We start from the raw sequence: 24,742 nt of genomic DNA on the forward strand, positions 1-24,742 counted from the left end.
TTCCAAATATGTGGGCTGCTGTGACCGGTAGGAATCAATAGCGATATTGAGATAGGGTGGTGATCAGAGATAAACATTGGGTCTATAGATGCTTGGTGCAACATCAGCAAGTCTCTTTGGGTGAAAAAGAAGTAATCAAGACTGGAGTAACTTTGGTGTGGTGACGAGAAAAAGGTGTAATCTCTACCTTTATGGTTCAGGGTGCATTTCTGCCTTTCTCGTTTACGTTTGGTGTTGGCCGAAATAAGTATGCCTCTAATAACGCATTCATGTGCTTCCCATTGCACTAATGGGGATACATCTGGGGAATCATTGTCTGTAAAGTATTACATAGTTACATAGTTACAAAGTACACTTTTTTCTCGTCAGTCTTTACACAGGAAAAGGAGGGGGTACACTGACCACGACTATATGGTTAGTAGTTAGTAGTTATATGGTTAGTAGTAATACAGAGGACTTGCCGCTATGGCTAACAGAGGGTAAGATCAGGGAAAGGCTGGATAAAATGAACACAAATAAATCACCAGGCCCGGATGGTGTACATCCGAGAGTACTCAAAGAACTCAGTAAGATTATATCTAGACCACTGTTCCTGATCTTTGCTGACAGTATTATGACAGGAAATGTACCAGGGGATTGGATAAAAGCTAACGTGATACCGATATTCAAAAAAGGGCAGAGGCATGTCCCGGGAAATTATAGGCCTGTTAGTCTGACATCGATAGTATGTAAACTTCTGGAGGGGATGATAAGGGACTATATCGTAGAGTTTGCTAAAGACAACAACATCATCTGCAGTAATCAGCACGGGTTTACAAATGGGCGTTCTTGTCAAACCAATCTCTTAACGTTCTATGAGGAGGTGAGCTGTGAGCTAGATAGGGGCAGACCTGTGGATGTGGTGTACCTGGATTTCGCTAAGGCGTTTGTTACAGTTCCCCACAAGCGCTTAATTTATAAAATAAGGTCTGCAGGCATCGACCGCAGGGTTTGCTCTTGGATACGGAACTGGCTAAAAGGGCGTGTCAAAGGGTGGTGATAAACAGCGCATACTCAGACTGGTCTGAGGTGGTAAGCGGGGTCCCCCAAGGCTCAGCCCTGGGACCAACCTTGTTCAATTTATTCATAAACAGCATTGAGGACGGAATCAGTAGTTATATATCAGTTTTTGCAGATGACACAAAATTGGGCAGGGCAATAACTGCACAGCATGAAGCAGATATCCTACAGAATGACCTGGACAAAATAACAGAGTGGGCAACGACATGGCAAATGAGGTTTAATGTGGAGAAGTGTAAGGTTTTGCACTTGGGAACTAAAAACATAAAAGCACAATACACGTAAGGGGGGGAACCCTTGGGGGAATCAAAAATGGAGAAAGATCTGGGAGTCTTGGTAGAGGATAGACTAGGCAATAGCATGCAATGTCAAGCGGCAGCTGCCAAAGCCAGCAGAATATTAGCATGCATAAAGAAAGGGATGTATTCCAGAGATAAGACTATAATCCTTCCACTTTATAAAACTCTGGTCCGACCACATCTGGAGTATTCTGTCCAGTTCTGGTCGCCAGTCCTCAGGAGGGATGTGTTGGAGCTGGAGAGAGTCCAGAGAAGGGCAACTAAACTAATTAGGGGATTGGAGGACCTTAATTATGAAGAGCATCTGCAATCGCTTGATTTATTCTCCCTGGAGAAGAGACGCCTGAGATGGGACATGATAGTAATTTATAAATATCTCAATGGTGATCTCAGCATAGAAAAAAAGCTATTCAATCAGAGGGATTGCATGAGGACTCAAGGGCATACAATGCGATTAGAGGAGAAGCGTTTTAACCTCAGGCAACGGGGGGGGTTCTTTACTGTTAGAGCTACAAGATTGTGGAATTCTCTACCACAAGAGGTGGTTTCTGCGGGAAGTATGGTGGCTTTCAAAAGACTCTTAGACGTACATCTCAAAGATCAGAACATTCAGGGGTATGTGAGATGATTACAGCCACACACACCTACACAGGTTGAACTGGATGGACTATTGTCTTTATTCAACCTCACCTACTATGTAACTATGTATGTAACTATGAGAATAGATACACCTTTAGTCTTAGATTCACGATTAGTAGCATAATTTTCCATAGGGATGTGGGCAATCGTGAGTTTGGGGATGGAGTTTTTACGAAAGTGTGTCCCTTGGAGGTACACAATGTTGGCCTTATTTCTCCATATAGTGAGAAGGAGTTGGGAGCGTTTCTCAGGAATGTTAAGACAGAGGGTATTGAGTGAGATGATTTTTAGAGGGGGACCAGATTTTTGGGGCGGTGGATGAGTCATTCTAGTTTTCTGTGTACTGTGAACCTTTGTTTCAATGACCAGGAACATAGGTGGTTGGCAGTTTACGGACAGCAGTCAGAAGGCTAGAGAGCAGGCAGGAAGAGTATGGAGGGGTATGGAAGGAAGATACGGGAAAGGAGAGTAAGGACGGGGGTGAAGGGATGCGGAGGCAAAAGAAGCGATAGGTATAAGACGGATAAAGAAGTGAAGGAAAAGTCTAGTGGGAAAAAGCAGAACCGGGTGAGATCCTGCTCACTAAACCAGATAACTGGGAGGTCATATATGAGGGGGGCCGTTATTTGTACAGTGGTATTGGTTGGGTGAGGAGGTTTGGTAGGTAGGTAGTAAAAGGAGACAGATGCGCCCTGTACCACTGAATGGGGGTCGGTTTGGTGGAAGAGTAGGTAAATGATTGTATCCATGTACAGTATCTCACAAAAGTGAGTACATCCCTCACATTTTTTTTTAATCAATCTTTTTATTGAGTTTTCATCAAACAAAAGGAAAACAAACAAAGGTACAAACATTTGGGAAGTACAATTCCCAATAACTTTCATGGACATATACATGTGCCGTCATAACATTCTCAGTATAACATTGAATAATACACATAAGTACTGTCATCAAGATATTTTCAGCAGGCAAGCCGTTCATTCCTATCAGGTGAATTGCAGTAAATTCCAGTTACATTCTTATCGTAAGGGCCTTGTCGGTTGGGGAATAATTCTGTTCCACCGCTAAATGACTGTAATATAACAAGGTGTGGTCAAGGTAGAGGTCACGCGCAAACGAGGTGCACCCCACCTAATGCCCGGCACCCCAGAGACAGCCACCCCAAATGGGAACCACACTGTGGCCATCTCCAGCGCGCCAGGCCTCAGCGAGGCACCCCTCCGTCCGCTCTAGGGGATGAAATCACACATCACCTCTGATTAATCCATGTAGTCCAAGGTAGCCAAAGCTTAGACATACGGGTGGTGGATCGGTGTTTCAGAGACAAGGCTCGTTCATAGGAATGATGCATAGCCACTAGTTCAATCACCTCTTGGGTTGTAGGGGGAGATTCCTGTCTCCAGGCTCTGGCTATAAGCAGACCATGGTTAACTGAGTGTCTCATAGGATGGGGAATCCGATCTAGGCCAAGTGATAATAGTGCAAGTCCAGGGTCGAGTGCTATTGATGAGTTAGTCAAGTCAGACAGGAGAGAGAACACCTCCTGCCAGAAGTTCTGGAGTTTTGGGCACTGCCAGAAGACGTGGAAGAGAGAACCCACTCTGCCACATCCTCTCCAGCACCCACCGTCATTTTGCTTGTCAAATTTGCTAAATCTTTCAGGAGTAAGGTACCAGCGTAATGATAGTTTCAAGTGCAATTCCCATAGGTTGGAATTGCACGTCGTCGAGTAGACAGAGCGAATCGCACGTGTCCACTGTGTTACTGAATATTCTACACCCAAGTCTCTCTCCCATTGTATATGGGGAAGCGACTTGGAGAAGACTTCTTTCTGTTGGATTAGATTGTAGAACGTAGTAATGCCTTTGGTCTTGGAAGGTAACTTTGAGATAAGGTAATTCCACGACGTAGTAGGGACAGTCAGTGGCCAGGTGGGTACAGAGGTCAGGAAATGGCGACATCTAAAGTGTAGGAAAAAGTCGGTCGCCGGTAGTTGGAACTTAAGTTGTAATGTTGGGAATGGGGTCAATTTAGAATTGTGATACAAGGCATTCAAAGTGGTAATGCCTCTTTTGGTCCAGGAGTGGAAATTGGTATCGGGCATGATGTAATGCAGGGCGGACAGGGGTATCTGAAGTTCCTGTGTCATGGGGCCATCGTGTGTTTGTGTCAGCAGTACTTTCCAAGCGTTGACCGAAGCTACCATGGCCGGGGGAAAGTGAGATGGAATTTTCGCCCCTAGGGACGTCGCCATCAACCATGATGGAAGATCCGACAGTGTACAAAAGGACGCCTCTAGTTCCCTCCATATATGGGGACAGTCGGAGGTAAACCATGCGCGTAATTGTGTGAGGATAAATGCTAGGTAGTAGTCATATATGTCCACATAGCCCGCCCCCCCCTTGGGTGCGTGATTTGATGAGTTTCGCATGGGCGCATCTAGGTTTCTTACCTTGCCATATATATTGCGATATGATAGATTGTAGAGAGCGGAAAAACTTTTTAGGGACCGGAATTGCAACAGTGCGAAAAATATACAGGAGCTGAGGAAGGTGCATCATCTTAAACGCTGCCAGTCTCCCCAGCCACGAAAAACCAGAGAGTTGGGGGCGTTTGAGGTCATTTTGGAGCTTAGTTCGGGCCGGAACATAATTGTGTAAATAAAGCGTTTTTGTATTCGCCGTAAGCCTAATACCTAGGTACGAAAGATGCGTGTCCGTCCACGAGTAGGGAAACTGGGTTTGTAATACGGCGCATGTTGTGGCATCGAGACCAACATTTAGAATTTGGGACTTAGTTTCGTTAACCTTATATAGGGATACTGCTCCAAACCAATTTAATATTTTTTGAATTTCGGGAAGGGACCCGGTAGGGTTAGTTACCATCAGGATGACGTCGTCCGCGAAAAGACTAATTTTATGTGACTTGCCCGCTACTTCTATACCTGATATTCTAGGGTTCGATCTAATATGTTCTGCAAGGGGCTCCATAACCATGTTGAATATGAGGGGGGAAAGAGGGCACCCTTGGCGAGTGCCATTCGATATCTCAAAGGATGAGGAAATAGCATCAGGGGTACGCACTCTCGCCGATGGATTCGAGTACAAAGCCATAATGGCTTCGTAGAGGAAGCCGCGGATACCAAATTTGTGCAGTACCGCTGAGAGAAACCCCCAGTGAACTCTATCGAACGCCTTCTCTGCATCCAACGATAGGAGCAGAGAAGGCGTTCCAGTAGTGCGAGCGCAATGTATGGCATCAATGACTCTTCTCGTCGCATCAGACGCCTGTCGGCCTTTTGTGAACCCCGATTGGTCCTTGTGTATGATCGTTGGAAGGACGTCTAGCAAACGTAATGCAATCAGTTTGGCATACAATTTGGCATCCAGATTCAAAAGCGATATCGGTCTGAAGTTCTGGGGCTGGTTAGGTTCTTTCCCTGGTTTAGGCAAAGTAACAATCATAGCACTGAGAGTCTCATGTGGGAAGGAAGAGGATGTGGCAGCTGAGTTAAACATTTTGACCATGATGGGCGCCAGCAAACTAGAAAACTGTTTATAATATTCGGCTGTAAAGCCATCTGGGCCGGGTGATTTCAGGTTAGTGAGGGTGGCAATAGCTTGCAGTACCTCTGATTCAGAGAATGGTTGGTTCAGAGTAGCTAACAGGGGTGGTGAAATAGATGGCAAGTCAATGTGGCTGAGGAATGCTTCTATCTCGGACGGGCACGGTTGATGACTATGTGGGTCCGCTTTTATATTATACAAGGTTGCATAATACTCACGAAAAGCATCCGCTATCAGGTCTGGTTTGAGTAGTTTAGCTTTAGACACCGGGTGTACTAACTGCTGTATTCTAGATTTGATCCTCTGACCTTTGATACGAAGGGCCATGGCCTTGGACGCCTTTTGTCCTGTGGAGTATGAGTTCACTTTCCACCGTTTGAGAGTGGAGCTATATTTTTCGAGAAGCAAGGTTCTCAGCTCCTGACGGAGTAGGAATATTTTTTCAGTAAGGGACTTAGATGGTTGAAGTTGATTTTGGGAATCTAGAGTATTCAACTGCTTAGTAATGTCGGTCAGCTTTTGCAACCTCCTCTTCCTTTCCCTCGAACCAATTTGAATCAGTACGCCTCTTAGGACTGCTTTATGGGCGTTCCACACCGCCTCTGGGCCCGAACCACCTCCCACATTGTTCGTAATATAATCCTGAATATGAGATTGAATTTCTGCTACATAGGCTGGATTGTTCAGAAGGTGATTAGGAAGTCTCCATACATAGGGAGTCTGATTATGCGGGCCAAGGGAGATTTTGATCATCAACGGGGAGTGGTCAGACCAAGTGGCGGTGTGGAGCTGTACATCAGACACATATTCCAAGACAGTTCTATCAGAGATACACAAATCAATACGGGAGTAAGTACCGTGACGCGGGGAGAGAAACGAATAATCCCTCTCCGACGCGCGACAGCACCTCCAAACATCATATAGTTCCTGAGACCAGATAAATTTGGATAATGAGGAGTTATGCTTTTTAGGTGTAGCCGTCGAGTCAAGAGCACTGTCCGGTGTGAGATTAAAATCGCTACACATTAAGAGATTTCCAAAGGCTAGATTTTTCGCTTTAGACACCACAGACTGTATAAAGGACAATTGGTGATGGTTAGGAGCATATAAGTTCACAATGGTGAATTTCCGACCCATTATCAAGCATTGCAGGACAATATATCTGCCCTTAGGGTCAGATATAACGTCGTGGAGTGAGAAGTCCAGAGTGTCACTAATTGCTACAAGTACCCCCTTCCTCTTCTTATTCCCTGAAGCAAGGAACATATGTGGGTATTTCTTGTGAGTGCATTTCGGTGTGGCTTTAAGGGCGAAGTGGGTTTCCTGGACACATATTACATCACCATGTAGAGCAGTAGCTGTGGACCAAAGGGATGAGCGCTTAGCGGGGTGGTTAAGACCCCTGGCATTGAGGGAGAGAACTGTGAATGACATCACCAAAGGGGGACTTGTATATTGGTAAGAATTGGCAGGGGGTCCTGGTTAGACTGTGTACAGGGACGGTGATCCCTCAGTGGAGTAAAGTACCTGTGAGATTGCCTTGCTGTGCAGGTGCGTTCTGTATACGGTGGCCGAAGTCCCGGAAAGTAGTAGGAGAGCAGGAGGTGTCCTGTAACCTGGAGAGGAGGTCGCTTCCTGGAGATCACGGAGCGGATAGGGTCAGTTGCTGGTGGCTTCACCAATGGAGCTACTTGAGACAGCAATGCAGGGAACAAGGCAGATTATTATGATCGGCAAACAAAACGGTATATTGAAACTTGAACTATGAATAAGTGTGATATCCGAACTGAGTAAAATCAACTGGAGAAAGTGTTCAATCAGCAATGATATTCCTGTGTCAGGATTGCTGACAACGTGGGGGGTAAAACCACCAACGGTGGACAACAAAGCGTTAAAACTGGGGTAGCAAGTTGTTGTAGGCCAGCCGGGCCCTGTGTTGCTGGAAATTGAGGTACAGCACCATATTACAAGGGAGGGCGATGCCTAGATCGGCTGCGGTGGGAGCCCTGGGAAGGTGGCGGGGTACGCCTCTGCGCGTCTGGGGGTCCCCTCGGGGGATCCGGAATAATGCCCCATGCTTGCAGGAGTTTCATGCCTCCTTCCATTGTGGATATAGAGTGAGGGATACCGTTATGGGTGACCAGCAGGGTTGCAGGATGGCGCCATTTGTAGGTTAACTTGTGATTTGCTAGGGCTTTGGTAAGGGTCTTGAGCTGTCTGCGCTGCTGCAGAGTGTGCTGAGAAAGGTCAGCGAACAGTTGGATATGTGCATATGGGGCTGGAAGAGTGCCCAGTGCTCTGGATGCCTGCAAGATCTTTTCCTTTGCAGGAAAAAAGTGCACCCTCAGCAATACATCCCTCGGTACTGAAGCTTCCAGAAATTTAGGCTTGGGTAGTCTATGAATCCTATCTATTGTAAGTTCAATAGGGGATAGTGCTGGCACCAAAGAAGAGAACAGTGTGGAAGCATATTGGTGCAGGTCTGCGGGGGGTACATCCTCAGGGATGTCCCTGATTTTAACATTGTTGCGGCGGGATCGATCCTCCAAATCCGCTATTTTATTTTTTATCCACACCGTATCCTCCTTTTGTTCTGTATAAGCATCCACCAATTCATTAACTGTATCGGTGCATTCCTCCATTCTCTGCTCCATGTAATGAACCCTGTGCCCCATATGCTTCATCTCAGAAGCGAATCTGTCCATGATTGTGGATAAGTTGGACATAAGTGAGGATTGAAATGTCATAAGCATGTTCTTCAGGGTCGTATCAATTACTGGTTGCCCTGTGGTGGGGAATGCTGCTATGGACGTTTGTAGGGAAGAGATGGAGTGCGTGGAGTGTATGTTGCTACTCACTATGGGGCCCGGCCGGTCAAAGTCATCCATCCTCATCCGTGTCTTGGCGGGGCTTCCCGGTACCGGAGATGTTGTAGTCGGGCTCTGAGGAGAATGCAGCGGAGGGCCATCCGGCAATGGAGAGGGATCCGCATCAGGTAAGTCAGTGAAAGCCTCTGGAGCACTGCGGCCTTGTCTCGAGGCGGCGCCATCTTGGCCGCGGTCCGAGAGCGCGGGCGGCCTGGTGAAGAAGGCTGTCAGCTTAGTGGGGCCCCGCTCGTCCTTCCTTTTCCTGGATGACATCTCCTCGGGTGTGAGGGCTTGTCGATGGAGCGGTAAGTGGAGATGGATCGTGCTGTACGTCCTCGGTGTCGTCGATTTTCCCGGCTGGGTCCTGAGAGCTCACGGCTCAAGCGGCCATTCAGTATGCGCGCAAGCCACGCCCCCCCCATCCCTCACATTTTTGTAAATATTTTATTATATCTTTTCATGTGACAATACTGAAGAAATGATACTTTGCTACAATGTAAAGTAGTGAGTGTACAGCTTGTATATGGTGTACATTTGCTGTCCCCTCAAAATAACTCAACACACAGCCATTAATGTCTTAACCACTGGCAACAAAAGTGAGTACACCCCTAAGTGCAAGTGTCCAAAATGGGCCCAAATTGTCAATTTTTTGTGTGGCCACCATTATTTTCCAGCACTGCCTTAACCCTCTTGGGCATGGAGTTCACCAGAGCTTCACAGGTTGCCACTGGAGTCCTCTTCCACTCCTCCATGACAATATCACGGAGCTGGTGGATGTTATAGACCTTGCGCTCCTCCACCTTCCATTTGAGGATGCCCCACAGATGCTCAATAGGGTTTAGGTCTGGAGAACTGCTTGGCCAGTCCATCACCTTTACCCTCAGCTTCTTTAGCAAGGCAATGGTCATCTTGGAGGTGTGTTTGGGGTCGTTATCATGTTGGAATATTGCCCTGCTGTCCAGTCTCCAAAGGGAGAGGATCATGCTCTGCTTCAGTATGTCACAATACATGTTGGCATTCATGGTTTCCTCAATGAACTGTAGCTCCCCAGTGCCGGCAGTACTCATGCAGCCCCAGACCATGACACTCCCACACCATCTGAACAAAATACAATTATCTTGGTCTCATTAGACCACAGGACATGGTTCCAGTAATCCATGTCCTTGAGGGCTTTCTTGTGCATCATCTTCAGAAGAGGCTTCCTTCTGGGATGACAGCCATGCAGACCAATTTGATGCAGTGTGCGGCGTATGGTCTGAGCACTGACAGGCTGACCCCTCACCCATTCAACCTCTGCAGCAATGCTGGCAGCACTCATATGTCTATTTCCCAAAGACAACCTTTGGATATGATGCTGAGCACGTGCACTCAATGTCTTTGGTTGACCATGGCGAGGCCTGTTCTGAGTGGAACCTGTCCTGTTAAACCGCTCTATGGTCTTGGCCACCTCAGTTTCAGGGTCTTGGCAATCTTCTTATAGCCTAGGCCATCTTTATGTAGAGCAACAATTCTTTTTTTCAGATCCTCAGAGAGTTCTTTGCCATGAGGTACCATCTTGAACTTCCAGTGATCAGTATGAGAGAGTGAGAGTGATAACACCAAATTTAACACACCTGCTCCCCATTCACACCTGAGACCTTGTAACACCAACGAGTCACATGAAACCGGGGAGGGAAAAATGGCTAATTGGGCCCAATTTGGACATTTTCACTTAGGGGTGTACTCACTTTTGTTGCCAGCGGTTTAAACATTATTGACTGTGTGTTGAGTTATTTTGAGAGGACAGCACATTTTAGCTGCGGGTGTCAGCGGTGATGTCTCCGCTGACATTCGCTGCCCCATAGGGATGAATGGAGCATCCAGTCTGCGTGGAAAACTGACAGGCGGATCGCCCATGTGAAAGGGTCCTTACACTGTTATACAAGCTATACACTCACTACTTTACATTGTAGCAAAGTTACATTTCTTCAGTGTTGTCACATGAAAAGATATAATAAAATATTTACAAAAATGTGAGGGGTGTATTCACTTTTGTGAGATACTGTAAGTCCGCCAAACAGGCAGCCGATAAGGGATCACAGATAGGAGAATAGAGGTTGTGTTAGCGTTGATGCGTAAGTGCGGGTGTCCACTGGAGTGTGTTTGGGGATCTGTCAATCGGGGAACTCATTTTTGTATGGAAGAAGTGAAGGAGTGACAACCGGGGTTAACCACTTGCCGACCGCCGCAAGTAGATATACTGCGGCGGTCAGCCCCGAACAGGCAAAGTGACGTATATAAACGTCACTAGCCTGTGAGGCTCTGGGGAGCGAGCGCGCGTCGCCTGAGGCACGCTCCCGCGCGGTCACGGACCCCCCCGCACGTGTGACCGGCGGACCCGATGTCCGCCGGTCACTCTGCGATCGTCGGGGGAGAGGGAAAAAGTCAGGCGGCTAGTGTAAACAAGCCGCCTGTCATTCTCCCCTGTGTAGAAACACTGATCATACGGTTCTACTATGTAGGACCGTTGATCACTGTTCCTACACCTCAAGCCACAGCCAATCACAGTTAGAATCACGCCCCTAGGGACACACACAGCCCCTCCCTCTCAAATAAAGTTAACCCCTTCACTACCAGTGTCATTTTACAGTAACAGTGCATATGTATAGCACTGATTACTGCAGTAATGTCACTGGTAACCCCAAAAGTGTCAAAAATGTCAGTCAAGGGTCCGATCTGTCCGCCCCAATGTCGCAGTACCGCAAATAAAAAATCGCAGATCGCCGCCATTACGCGTTAAATAAAAAAACAACAAAAATGACAAAAATCTTTCCCTTTGTTAGTAAATGCGATAACTTTTGCGCAAACCAATCAAAATACGCTTTTTGCGATTTTTTTTTTACCAAACATATGTAGCACAAAACAAATTGGCCGAAAATGTTTTAAAATTTTGATTTTTAAATTTTTTTTGGGGGGAATTACATATAAAAAAATTTGAAAAATATTGTTATTTTTGCAAAATTGATGCTCTTTTTTTGTTTATAGCGCATGATCAAAAAATCGCACAGGTGATCAAATACCACCAAAAGAAAGCTCTGTTTGTGGGAAAAAAACAATGTCAAATTCGTTTAGGTACAGCGTTGCACGACCTCGCAATTGTCCGTTAAAGTCACACAGTGCCGAATCGCAAAATACCCCCTGGTCAGGAAGGGGGTAAAATCTTCCAGGGCTTAAGTGGTTAAGCTGACGAGAGGGTTTAACAATTTGAGCAGTGGAACCTGTGCGTATGTTAGAGAGGTGGGAACGCAAAGTGTGTTACAACCACTAAGTGCCGGTTCACACTAGGGCGACCTGTGAGGCGACCTGGTCGCCTCACAGGTCGCCTCCCATAGGGAAGCTGCGGACCCGTTCTAATAGGAGCGACACAAGTCGCTCTGACCTAGAAAAAGGGTCCGGAGCTTCTTTGGGGCGACCCGGAGGCAACCGCCATAGACTTCAATGTTATGAAGTCCGTGGCGGCCGCTCCGAGGTCGCGGCGCGCTGCTCGCACCGCGACCTCGGAGGTCGCGGTGCGAAGTAGCGTCGCCCCTATGTGAACGGGGCCAAAGACTTCAAGAGTTTAATTTATCAACATCAACAGACACAATAGAAAGCTGAACCACAATAAAACAAAACAACTAAAGCTCAGTCATTACCTTTGAATCAGGATGTCCTTTGGGTATCCTGATGATACGTTAAACAATATGTATCGTGATGGAACATGGGCTTGCACAGACAACCCCTGCAAAACATTATTGGGTGAATGGATCGTGGGGTCAACCTCCCTTCCTTCACAGAAAAGGGAGGGAAGGGACCAAATTTAGCCTGAGATATATACGATATCTCTCAAAAGTGAGTACAACCCTCACAAGTAGTGAGTGAACAGCTTGTATAACAGTGTAAATCTGCTTTCCCTTCAAAACAACTCAACACACAGCAATTAATGTCTAAACCGCTGGCAACAAAAGTGAGTACACCCCTAAGTGGACCTGTCATCCATCACCTTCCAGCATTGTAGAGATCTTCCTACCCCGCTGGAGATTCTTCGCACCAGAGGGATCCATTATATACTGAACAAAATTGTTTTTGCCCCCATTTTTCATGAGCTGAACTCAAAGATCTAAGACTTTTTCTATGTACACAAAAGACCTATTTCTCTCAATAATTGTTCAAAACATCTGGCTAAATCTGTGTTAGTGAGCACTTCTTCTTTGCCGAGATAATCCATCCACCTCACAGGTGTGGCATATCAAGATGCTGATTAGACAGGATGAGTATTGCACAGGTGTGTCTTAGGCTGGCCACAATAAAAGGCTACACTAAGGCCCCTTTCACACATACGGTCCGTTCAGTTCATCAGTTCAGTCACGTCAAATGTATCAGTTTTTCATCCGTTTTTCGTCAGTTGTTATCCATTTTTCGTCAGTTGTTATCCGTTTTTCATCCGTTTTTCATCAGTTGTTATCCGTTTTTCATCCGTTTTCATCCTTTTTTCATCCGTTGTCATCTGTTGTCATCAGTTGACATCAGTTTTTCATCCGTTGTTATCAGTTGACATCCGTTTTTCATCCGTTGTCATCCGTTTTTCGTCCGATCCGTTTTTTTGACGGATGAAAAATAGGGCATTCATCCGTTCAAAAAAACAGACATTGACGGAAGTGGATGAAAACGGATGTTAACTGATGATCATCAGTTGTCATCCGTTTTTACATAGAGATGCATTGATGTCCGTTTTTCATCCGTCAACGGATGGATGAAAAACGGACAAACGGACTGTATGTGTGAAAGGGGCCTAAAATGTGCAGTTTTATCACACAGCACCAGGGCCGGTACAAGGGGTGGGCGGGAGGGGCGGCTGCCCTGGGCGGAGTATGGGAGGAGTGTGGGAGGGGGCGCCAAAACACTGAAGAATCACCTTTATTCTAAGCTCCTGTGTTGCTAAAACATGTCCCAAATCAGAGCCAACAATGCGCCCATATCTTCTGCAGGCTTCCCGCCCCTTGCTGGAAAGGAGAGGAACACTCTCCTGGGCACAGGTTTCGTACAGGCTGGCTGGTTGGATCGGGACCGTGAGAGCTCCTGTACAGGTGGGCGGAGCAAGCAGAGCACACTACACTGCAGCCTCGATCACTGCTTTCTGCCCAGCAGACATCGGAGCTCTCCTCTCCTCTCCTCCTCTGCAGACTGAAGATAAGAGACAGATAGCAGACTGAATTTCCTCCTCCTGTGAGTCCCGATGTGTCCTGTCCTGTTTTACACTGTGCAATGCTGTAAACCTGTACTGACCCTTGCAGTGCAGGTTTACTAAAGAGAAAGTAAAATGCTTTGAATAGGTTAGGAATATACTGGGACTTTTCAGGCTCCACATACTGTAAATGTATTCCACATACACACTGTATCTTAATGAAAATCCTGCCTTTTAATAAGATATATTGTGTATGTGGAATACATCTACAGTATGTAGAACCTGAAAAGTCTCAGTATATTCCTAACCTATTCAAAGATTGATCATAAACAAGTGATATGTTGCAGCCCAACTCCAGCAAAGTGAAACAGTCCACCATTGCAGTGCTGGGGGAAATAGCCTCATGTATACTTTCTTCAGCCAGCTACAGTGCTCTCCTCTACCACCCAAAGTCTCATCACATACCATACAGGAACATTAACCCTGTATGGTATGATGAGGCTGGAGTGTGACCCAGCCAGTCACAGTTTACCCAGGAGCTCCCGAGTACCAGTCACAGCACTGGAGAGAGCCTACTGGAGCAAGGAGTAAGGTAAAGCTGGGTACACATGAAACAAAATTTGTTCGGTTCAGCAGGGACCAGCTGAATTTTGATCTATGTGTGGCCTTGCCTGTTAGAAGCCGCCTGTCAGAATGGGAGCTTCTGTAGAATGGGAGCCTGCTGGAAAACCTTGTTTGATCAGCATTGCAGCCAATCGGCTGTAATGCTGATCAGTGTATTCTGACAGAGAAGAGTCCCCAGCATCAGAATACGTCTCGTGGAGGGGATTTCTTCATCCACCTCTTGTGTGGATGGATGAATCTGTAAGTGTTTTTTTTTCAATTCAGCCCACTGGCTAAACCAAAAAAAAAAACCTATGCATGTGTGCCAGTTTAAGTGCCGAATCACACTATTGCAATGCCAGACATCGCATGTGATTTGCACCACATTGTTGTGCAGATCACATGCGATGTCTGTGCAATGTGATTTCAGCCATACAAACTTTTTGGCTGAAATCGCATCCTATTTGCACAAGAATGGAGCAGGGCCCTTTTTTTGGTTCGCACTGGAATCGGATTGCATGGGTGTTCACACCTATGCGATCCAATTCCTGCACCATTTCACAGTTTGAACTGCGATCTGCGAACCAATCTGAAAGTGTCATCATTACCTTTACATTGACACCCCCCAGAGATTTGCAGGTCTCAGTGTAAACCACTGTGCGATTTTGGTACAATGCGGGAACCGGCACTGAATAGCAGGGTTTCCCGCATCACACCAGTGTGAACCGGGACTAAGTGGTTTTACCCTAATCCTCTGCTCCTAGAATAAAAAAGTCCCATACACACAATGAGAATATTAAACCATTTTTTTTTTTTACATTCTAGTCTTAGGAATATACTGGGACTTTTCAGGCCCCATTGTAAGGGTTGATTTTTTGTTTTTTTCCTGAAGTTGGGATTTAAACGTTTATTATGAAAAAAATTCAGGGAATACATTTGGGTTAGACAGGTATATTAGTTGGTGGTTTAATGTATATATTGAGTGTTTGCATGTATGTATTCATGCATATATGAAATGTCTCATAGGGGTAAATTATTCAGTCCTGACCTTAGCACTCTATACATAGGTGTAATTATCAAGTGTGGTTATCAGGCATGGGTAAAATGATTGGTCATGCACAACCCAGGGGGGGGGGGGGGCGCAGTTTTGCACGTTCGCCCTGGGCACTGGATGACCTTGTCCCAGCACTGCACAGCACAATGCCACAGATGTCACAAGTTTTGAGGGAGACCACAATTGGCATGCTGACTGCAGGAATGTCCACCAGAGCTGTTGCCCCGTGAATTGAATGTTCATTTCTCTACCATAAGCCGTTTCCAAAGGCGTTTCAGAGAACTTGGCAGTACATTCAACCGGCTTCACAACCGCAGACCATGTGTAACCACACCAGACCAAGACCTTCACATCCAGCATCTTCACCTCCAAGATCGTCTGAGACCGGCCACCCGGACAGCTGCTGCAACAATCGGTTTGAATAACCAAAGAATTTCTGCACAAACTGTCAGAAACCGTTTTAGGCTCTGTTCACATGTCAGCGTATGGATCGCGGGCAGAACCGCCGCGGTTCCGCCCGTGATCCGGAGATTATTGCAAATCGCGGGACGCCTGTGCGTTGCCTGTTGATTTGCAATAGCCCCCCAAACGCTGAGCGATGTTGCCGCGATTTCCGCCTGCCGAATCGCGGTAACATCGCGCAAAAAAAAATCGCGGGACGCATTACGCCCAAAAAAGTACAAGAGCTTCTTTGGAGCGTATTGCGTCCCGCTATTTTTTGTGCGCGATGTTACCGCCATCCATACGCTGACATGTGAACGGAGCCTTAGGGAAGCCCATCTGCATGCTCGTCGTCCTCATCGTGGCCTCAACCTGACTGCAGTTCGTCTTCGTAACCGAGTTGAGTGGGCAAATGCTCACAATCGATGGTGTCTGGTGACTCTTCACGGAGTAATCCTGGATATTCCCTGGATCAACTTTACCTATAAATATTAGTGCCCAGTTATATTATGTACATTTAGGAAAGAATCCAGGCCTTTTTTAAAGCAATCTACTGAGCTGGCCAGAACCACCTCTGGAGGGAGTCTATTCCATATTTTCACAGCTTTTACTATGTGGATAGTGTAGGGACAGGTCACCCGTCCGTCAGAGACAGTGTTAGTGGTAGGAAAGGGTTCCAGGCCGTAGGAAAAGTGAAAGCGTAGGGATTCGCCACTCTTTCTGGCAACCTCCCCATTTGGACTCAGACCTGCCAGGCCGCATTCTACCCTTCAAGACAGATGCTCAGCTTGGCTGAGACCTACTCCACTACCCACTGTTGTCATCCGTGAGTGTTCCCGGGTTGGGCTTCCATCCGCTGGGCTTGTTGTGAACTGTTTTACTTTGACTTCAGAACAAGTTTTTTCAATTGCACCTGGATTGAGTGTATGTTATTGCCACGGAGAGTGCAAAATCTGATGCAGCTCTGCATAGAAACCAGTTTAGCTTCCAGTTTTTTTTTTTTTTTGTCAAAGCTTAAAGTGTTACTAAATCCACAACAGTACAATCAGTCTGTATATGCAGTAAAGCATGCTTGTTATACTCACTGTGGAACCTAAAGGGGTTATTCCTCTGCATCCTCCCCTTCTTCCATTGTCCCCAATTCATCTCCTAATAGCACAGGGGCTAGGGGACACGCTGCACATGCGCAGTTTGGTGTGCATTGCCAGAAAGTTTTTTTCCTTTTCCTAGGAGAGTGCATCAGCACTGTCTAGATAGAGGGTCAGGGTCAGAGGACAGTCAGAGGGGAACGAAAACATCTCCTACAAGCTATAATCAGACACTGATAGAGGTCACAAGACTGCTCTAATTGCTGATGAGAAAAGGTATTTAGCAGTTTATATTTACTAAAATAATTGCATTTCCATGTCCTGTGTACTGTGGGAGACCAGATATAGTGACTGCAGGATCCTGGGTTTAGTAATGCCCCATACACACATGCAGATTATCTGCAGACTTTTGTCTGCAGACTTACCTTTTCTATGTAGTGCAAGGGCCTGCCAGATTGCATACAAATTGAAAGTGTTTAGGTTTGACCTCATATTATATGGTTTTGGTAAGTCTGCAGACAAAAGTCTGCAGATAATCTGCACATGTGTATGGGGCATAACACTTTAACTGAACAAGCTGAAGTTAGAAGATAATTGGCTATTATGCACAGCTGCACCAGATTTTGCACTCTCTAGTTTTAAGAAATCAACCACATGGTTTATGCGTACCTTGCGTCTCTTTAAGTACATTGTTCTGGTTTAAACTTTTTCGGCAGACTATTATGATCCTACTTCAATTTTAAGATTGAGTTGTGTGTCGCTGAATGTTTGCACATCCTCCTAACCAGTGTTGCCAACATACCAGATTGAAATATACTGACATGGCACTCAAAATTTACTGACAAAGCCAAGGCATTTCCAAAAGTTTCAAAATTACAGTTTTAAATTCAAATTTCAATATTTAGGCTACATACACAGGGCCAGTGCAAGGATTTTTGACACCCTAGGTGAAACCCTTCTTTTGCCGTCCCCTTGGGCCCGTCCCTGACTCCACCCCATTTGCTCTGCCCATGAATACCCCATCTTTTTAAATGACTGCTACCATTTTGGGGGTGGAGTCAGTCACAAGCCCAGGGCATGATACATATGCAGCATATGTATGAGCCTGGGGGTGGCAGGGTGGAGATTTTTGCGTCGCCTCTCCACCCATTTCTTCTCCCCCAATCCATCCTCCCCAACCCCTCCATCCTGATCATACCCCCCCAGATATCCCCCCACCCTGATTATACACCCAGATACCCCCCCACCCTGATCACATGCCCAGATACCCTCCCCCCCTCTGATCACACCCCCCTAGATATTCTCCACGCTGATCACACCCCCCACTCTGATATCACCCCCCAGATACCCCCCTCTGATATCACCACCCAGATACCCCCCCACTCTGATCACCCCCCCAATTACCCCCCCCACTCTGATCACACCCCCTAATTACCCCCCCCACTCTGATCACACCCCCCAATTACCCCCCACTCTGATCACACCCCCCAATTACCCCCTCACTCTGATCACACCCCCAATTACCCCCCACTCTGATCCCACCCCCCAATTACCCCCCACTCTGATCCCACCCCCCAATTACCCCCCCACTCTGATCACACCCCCAATTACCCCCACTTTGATCACACCCCCCAATTACCCCCCACTCTGATCACACCCCCCAATTACCCCCCACTCTGATCACACCCCCCAATTACCCCCTCACTCTGATCACACCCCCCAATTACCCCTCACTCTGATCACACCCCCCAATTACCTCCCCCACTCTGATCACACCCCCCAATAACCCCCCACTCTGATCACATCCCCAATTACCCCCCACTCTGATCCCACCCTTCAATTACCCCCCCACTCTGATCACACCCCCTATTACCCCCCCCCCCCACTCTGATCACACCCCCCAATTACCCCCCACTCTGATCACACCCCCCATTTACCCCCCCACTTTTATCACAACCCCAATTACCCCCCCCCCCACTCTGATCACACCCCCAGATACCCCTCCATCCTGATCACACACTATAGCCTTACTTTACATTACAGTACCTTCCCTGTCTGGGGACACTTACTTGTGTTGGGCTCTAGAGAGGGGACACGGCAGGGGACAGCTGTAGACATCAAGCACACTACAGGCTCCTGGGGGGGGGGAGGCGAGTGCAGAGGGGTGGAGCCTTGTATATAGCTCTGCATGTCACCTCCTGCGTGACTTGGTGTTGGGCTCCAGAGAGGGGACATGACGGGAGACAGCTCCAGACACCGGACACACTATGGGCTTGCAGGGGGAGGGGAGGAGCCAAGTGAATAGGGGTGTAGCCCTGTCCAAATTGCTGCATGTGGCTCTTCTGATTGGTCCTCGACTGTGGCCAATTGGGAGGGAATAGGAGTGGACAGAAAGCACGTGCGAGCTGCTCTCCTCTTCTGTACTGCTGACAGGAGAAGGGGGGAGGGGAGAGTGAGGGAAACACTGACAGCCTGTAGATCGCCTCTCCCCTGTGTCACAGCACCACTGCCTGAGATCTCTGGTGGATCAAGCAAGGGAAAAGAGCCCACCGTACTGTCACTGCTTTACTCACGTGGGGTGGGTGCCCCTGACTGATGTGCACTCTAGGCTGGCGCCTACCTTGCCTATAGGTTGCGCCGGCCCTATACATACAATATGCAATTAGAATTGTGATTAAAAGTAGGTATTAAGGCAAAAACATATTTCTTATTTTATTTTCAGTATAGTAAGCAAGTAGCTCAGGGACAGGACTCAGGAGGACAAGAAATCAGAATGGGCGCACACACATGAAATTGTCTCTCACAGTGACAGTAGTGTGCAGAACCACAGATCACCGACACCACACGCCCCCTCCTGAGTGACAGTCTCTCTCCATGCCAGGAGGTCCCTTTAGTCCACTTCAGTCCAAACAGCACTGACCATACCGGTCCCGGCTTGCCTTGTTCCCGTCCCACAGACCCGCACACAAGGCTCCTCCAGCTCCTCTAGGCTCCCTTGCACTATGACATCACAACACGCTTAGGCACCGCTTCTGCGTGACCTGCCCCTTTGCTGGGGCCACCCAAACACACTGTAGCAGGCAGTCAGATGGTCTCAGCCAGCTCTAGATCGGAACTGTGCATGCTAAGGCCAAGCGTCATATTTTTTACTGGCAACCTTTTCCTGTCACTGGCATTTACTGGCAGGAAAAAACTGCCTGTTTTTTACTGACTGCCAGTAAAAATACTGATGGTTGGCAACACTGCTTCTAACTAGGGCTGGCCCTACCATGAGTCCCGCTGGGTCTATTGGATACAGGCGGCACTTTGAAAGGGGCAGCAAATTGACACCCAAGACTTTTTTTCAGCAGGTTTTTGTGTCATCAGTTTTCGTCGCATTACAGGTGGCATTACCCCATCTCATACTGATGCCTGTAGTGCAAACCGATGAGTATGAGGAGACGGAGCATCTCCTCCTGGGAACGTACCCTTGCGTGATTGTGGTGTGCGCAATGACGTCAGACATCAGCACACTCCATCTCATGCAGGGCAGGCTGGATCTTCTAGGGCGTTGCTTGCATGCGGACACAGTAGTGACAGGAGGACTGAGGACAGACAGTGTGTGTTTGGTGGACCGGTCTGCTGGTGAGTTATGCAAGAAGATAACAGTGTATATAATATTTTCTAAATTTTATATTTATATAAAATAATGGAGGTGGGACCTTTTGATGGGCGTAATTTTTTTTTTTTTTTTTTTTTTTAAGGGGGGACAGCATTTCACTCTTGAACCCAGGCAGCACAATGTCCTGGGCCAGCCCTGCTCCTAACACATTTTTTTTGGCTTATATTTTCTGCACTACCGGATTATTAAATTTAGTAACATCACTACTATGTGGTTGCACTTGCAAATGTGCTGGAAAAGAGCCCCTTTGGTCAGCAGAGGGTTAAAGTATTGTTCCATCGGGCAAAGTATCCTTTCTGTGCCGAATGGCTTTCTCTGGCATTTCCAATACACTTCACATGGAGAGCACTAATCTTGGAAGAAACATTTCAGGATCAATGATTATAGAGGTACTCCTTTCTTATTTTGTAGACAATCAAGGCAGCCTTCTTTTCATCTCTCACTCTCTTGCAATTTTAGTGTCAGAGTTTATGTCAAAAATGTTTGATTTTTTCCCCCTCCAATTTTCATTCTTCAAAGAGAACAAAATAAAAGTTGCAGACTGAACTCTTCAGCAATGTATGTGCTGCCGTCTCGCTCTCGCTTTTGAAGTCCATCTCTCACCTCTTTAATGCCAGGCCCCTGTGATTACCAATGTTTTCAGCCATTTCACGTCCATTTCACAGGACCGCACGGACAGTAAAATGGGAAGCCCTTTCATGTAGGACTGTCACCCAAGGTTTAAATGTTCGAGGAATGGAAGTTAATCATGTTTTGTGTCCTTTAGTACATTTGACTTGCCCTCAACCCTCTTTCAACTTAGTAACGTTGTAACATGCATGTGATTTGCAATGCCTGTTGCAATAACTATGTCTATGCCAATCCATGTGTATGAAGATAAGACAGACGTTGAAAATGAGATGGGAACAATCATACATTATACTGAGAAATATACATAGATTAGCCGTAACTTAATAACCACTAACAAGTATAGGAAAATATTTTGATTGTGACAATGGTACCTGAAAGTGGGTGGGATATATTAGATAGCAAGTGAACATGTTATCCCTGAAATTGATGTGTTAAAAGCAGAAAAAATGGGAAATGTAAAGATTTGAGTGACTTTGATAAAGACCAAGTTGTAATTGCTGGACGACTGGGTCAGAGCAACTCCAAAACTGCAGCACCTGCAGAACCAATGAGTGGGCGGTGCTGCGGGGGCTTCCTTCTAAGAACCTGTTACTTGCCGAGAGGAAGGCGGAAGTGCTGTCACTGAGACAGCCTGGTGTGGAGTGAGAGCTGCTGCTGACTGGACCCCCCCACTGAAACCCCCCACCAAGACTGAGAGGCGGCGGCGGCTGGTGACCTGGGGGGGCCAAGGAGCAGGGACGGGTGACCAGAGGACCAGGAGTGATGGCTGGTGACCCAGGGATCAAGGATCTCCCGGTGCCGCCACCGGGAGATCTCACCTTACGGATCATTACAGGAATCTCTGTGAGACATTACTTCTACTCATTTAGTAGTCTCCTTTATCATCAAGATCAGCTTATGAATAACCTACATCCTTACCTTGAACATAACGCTCTTCAGGGACCACTTTGGGATCCTCGTGGGAACTAATAGTGGGGGACGACCACATCTTTTATGGAGTGATACTACGCATATCAACCACTACATTATACCTTGTCCATGTTGGTTCTTCCTCCTTTTTCTCCCCGGGCTGTGGCAAACACATGTATCATTTGTTTTACATCAGTTGTAGCAATCCATTCGTTGGATGCGCGACATTGGTGTTTTTAACACAGTGGCTTCATACATCATGTTGAGCAGCATGAGTGCTTGAGATGCATTTCCATTTACCTCTGAAAAAGGCCAAGTCCGAAACGTGTCAGGTCATCACATGGAACTCTCGCGCATCTCATTTCTCCTCGCAAGTGATGTAATACCATAGCCACATGTATCTTATTTGTTATTGCTCTTGATTTTATCCTCTTTTTTCTTTCTTATGTTACTTTTGAATAAATGTATACTTGTTTATTATTTGAGCCTACTTTGTGATTGGTTATTGCCCTTAAAGTCCCACAGCCAAGGGGAACTCCATTTCCAGTCTCTATGTAACTATGTTCCTGATCTGCAGTGGTCAGGACCAACCAAATGTTGCCCAAGGAAGGAAAACCAGTGAACCAGTGACATGGACATGGGCGGCCAAGGCTCATTGATGCACCTGGGAGGGAAGGCTGGCCTGTGTTGTCCAATAGAAAAGCTACTGTGGCTCGAAATGCTGAAAAAGTTAATGCTGGTTCTGATAGAAAGGTGCCGGAACATACAGTGCACAGCAGTTTGTTGTGTATGGGGCTTCAAAACGGCAGACCAGTCAGGGTGCCCATGCTAACCCGTGTCCACAGCTAAATACACCTACAATGGGCATTGGAGCATCAGAACTGGACCACGAGCAATGGAAGAAAGTGGCCTGATCTGATGAATCACGTTTTCTCTTGTACATCATGTGGATGGCCGGGTGTGTGTGTCACTTACCTGGGGAAGAGGTGGCACCAGGATGTACTATGGGAAGCAGGCAAGTTGGTGGAGGAAGTGTGACTTAAAGGATCTACTACTGATGGCTCGGTGCCAGATACCACAGCATACCTTTAGAGGTCTTTTGAAGTTGTCAGCGGTTCTAATGGCTCAATGTTTTATTTTTTTACCTTAATGCATTTCTTTGCATTAAGATAAAACACTTTCTGGGTGTAGCTCCCCCTCAGCTCTCCCTTATACTTACCTGAGCCCCATCTCGATCCATTGATGTGCAACAGAGCATCGGCTCTCCATGGGCTCTCTCTCCTCATTGGCTCACACAGCAATGGGAGCCATTGGCCCCTGCTGCTGTCAATCACAGTCAGTGAGCCTATGAGGAGAGAGCGGGAGCTGGGCCAGTGTGTAAATGGTCACACAGAGCATGACTCAGGAGAGTGGCTGCTCGAGTGCCCCCATAGCAAGAGGCTTGCTATTGGGGGCATTTGGTAGGGGTGAAGGAGCCAGGAGAGCCAGCAGAAAACCCAAAAAATAAAAGGTTCTGGACTGCTCTGTGCAAAACCATTGTATCACTTTTAGGGTGAATCTGGCCCTGACTGAGCAATATCCACAGCAACTTCTAACACAAGGTAAGGGAGTATGCCTTAGTGGGTATTTTTTTTTAATGAGAAGAAGGGGGCTGCAGTATGGCTGACTGATTGTTGTATGTAGTAATAAAAAATTAAGCACTGATAGTTTCCTTATAACATTCTTTAGGCACAGGCTTCTGGAACATATACTGTAGATGCTGGTCTTTTTGTCAGTTGGTATTCCAATTAGGTTCCATTTTCCACATTTTGTAAAACAGAGTTGCAGCAAGGGCTTGAATGCAATGCCATTTAGCATCCAAACTAGACTTCATCCATGTGTAGCCCAGTCTGCAACTCTGGCAGAAAAAAAAGGATCCTGCCCCTCCATCCAATAGGAGGCCCACATAGGTTGTGGACTAGTAGATACTTTGGAGTAAAATGTGGAGGACTGTGGGAGGTCTAGTTTCTACAGACTGAACTGGCTTCAGTGTGTGTGATGCTGTTCGCAGAGTCGTGGGCATTGGAAAAGGGGACTAAACACATCAAGTGGCTTCTTCAGGGTAGGAGCCACACATCTATCACCATTTTACCATACCCTGAAAAGCCTCATCCATATTTTTGGCCATTCCCACGATGAGGAGGTGGCATGTTACAATTTGCCCCAGGACAAAGATAAAAATAGTAAAATAGTATTTTTTTATTGCATGGGTATTGGTCTTTCTCAGCGTTGTCAATCTAGAAGGTTTAAAGGAGAACTAAGTGTCTTTGTAGGAACATAAGTGTTTTCTGCTGGTCGCCATGGTTCCTCCCACTAGCCCCTGAATTCTGCAGTGCCATAGCGGAGGGGGGGGGGGGGCGGATATGCTGTCCAACAAACCCAAGAATTTCAAAAAGCAATGGTGACTCTGCCTCTGCAATAGGGCGAAAAATGGACTCGTCGCCAGTCAGAGAGGTAATTATTCATCTATTTCTATTTCTCAATTTCGGGGGGGGGGGGGGGGTCAGGGCAAAAGGGTGAGAGGCCGCCCTGCAATACACATTGATAAAAGATGAACAGAGCTGTCTGCAATAAACACAGTGGCAGTGTGTGCATCAGTTCTCAACGGGACATTACCTTGGGTGCGCCACCATAACAGTTTGGCCCCGACGAGCTTGCCAGCAGAAGAAATAAAGTAGTATATC

The sequence above is a fragment of the Pelophylax lessonae genome (genome assembly GCF_965119305.1).
Source record: "Pelophylax lessonae genome assembly, chromosome: 4".
Classification (NCBI taxonomy): domain Eukaryota; kingdom Metazoa; phylum Chordata; class Amphibia; order Anura; family Ranidae; genus Pelophylax; species Pelophylax lessonae.